A 1,959-nucleotide genomic window follows, 5' to 3' on the forward strand; every position below is an offset into this window, starting at 1 on the left:
ATTAAATTCATACCCAGATCACTTTTTCAGTTTGAAATCTAACATAAGAGCAGCTGTAGTTGTATAGACCAGAAGTCCATGGGGTGACTCCCTTCAGAGAATACATCCATAGGTTGGTTTATGCCCTTTACGTAGTCTCCATATGTTTTTCTCTTTTACTTCATTATCCTTCTGCTAACAGTTTTATTAGAGGCAAATCTAAAGGAAGTCTGCTGACATAGGATCATTCCCAAGTGTCCTCACTGTGAACACTGATTTTTCATTTTTATTTTTTAAGTTTTTCTGCTAATTTATTAGTTTCTCTTAGTGAAAGATCCCAGGTTTCCATTCACACCCAGGGTAGCGAAGTACTCATAATTAAAATATATTACCTTACCCATTTTAAATAAAACCTGAACAAGTCAAGCATTTGACAAATTACAACACTTGGCTATATTGAACTTGTTTTTTTCTCTGCAACCACCTAAAATTCTTTGTTTTAATTAGTAGTTAGTTTTCTATTTTGATAAATTTGCCCGTTAAAATGTACAACAATAACTATCACACATTTTGCCCAGATTGGTACTGGTTACACAGCAATACAATCCAAGCAATTTAGATGCAGCTACTCCCAATTCATATCCAGCAATAGCTAAGAATATGGGTAACTTTACACATATAACATGACACACTGATTTTGAATAAGACTATTGAGTTTGTCAGATTTTCTTTACCCTAAAAATTAGCTTCAAACCAACTGAAAAATTATAAACTTATGTGTGGTTAAATAGCTTTGAACATAATTTTGGTTTGCAGAACCATTGTTAGAACCATTTCCAGTGTAAGATAACATGGTATGTCTTCGATTAAAATAAAAATAGCAAAATTGAACATAATATGATTTAATCAAGGAACTTCATTATATAAAATTTCCAAATATCCTTTTGCCATATTTCAGCTAGCCTCAGGAGATGATGCTGTAAACCTGTAGACCAAATATCTTCTTTTCCAAATATCTCCTTTGCTTTTAGGGCTTCGAGTGCCACATGGATAAGCTAGATTTCCTCTTTTAATGGTCAGTGAAAAGTATGCCAGAACAGGTAAATCTGGAAAGGAGCTTTCCTACTATCATGAGTAATTATGCTGTCCTGGAGCCTATGTCCAGTGATTTAGTACTGCAGAGGTTAAATTGAGTGGTAATGTGCCAGGAATTTCACTCTGTGTTGCCTCACAGGTTTGTAGCTAAAATAACATTTGCCTTTACTAGGTAACTTCTGAAAAAGATGCCTTTGTATATGCTCCTCTACACATTTTAAAGCTTGATGAAACTTTAAGACTGCATTTAGGTTTGTCAGGGGCTTCTTATTAACAGCCCTACTACTCTAATACATGTTGCAGCTGCGAAGAAGAGCGTGTATGCCACAAGATCAGTTTAGAGGGATACATTTGTTTTGGGATTAGGATGGAAAAGAATCGAGAAGTAAAAAAATCCATTTTGAGTTCTTGTTAGAATACTCTCTATGAAAGGAAACAAATACCAATAGATGGCACTGTGGTTCTGTGGCTCAGGTGTTACTTGCATCTGTGTAAAGTGTTTTGTTGCTATTTATTTATGATGCTTGTTAATTTTATTCTTATAGTGTGACTTTTTAGGAAAATTAATGTACTTGGCTTATACTGTTGCAAGTACGTTGTTTCTGGGACTGAAATGTTTTAAGCTGTATGTATTAGTCCAAAGAGTATAAAACTTTCCATGAGAACTGCTGTCTTAGGAAAAAATGATTGCAACAGCTCCTTGTGGACCGCAGTCTTCTGAGATAAATGGTTAAATTCTGCAACACAGTCTTTCTCTTTGTTGGTTGAGCAAGATCTGTAACCCAACTTTAGCTTTCAGCAGACATACTGTGGGTATGTAACGGGGAAATTAAACCAAGCCAAAATTACTACTTAAGACAAACCTCCAGTTTATAAAACAACTGA

This window comes from Anas platyrhynchos, chromosome 1 (assembly GCF_047663525.1).
Source record: "Anas platyrhynchos isolate ZD024472 breed Pekin duck chromosome 1, IASCAAS_PekinDuck_T2T, whole genome shotgun sequence".
Classification (NCBI taxonomy): domain Eukaryota; kingdom Metazoa; phylum Chordata; class Aves; order Anseriformes; family Anatidae; genus Anas; species Anas platyrhynchos.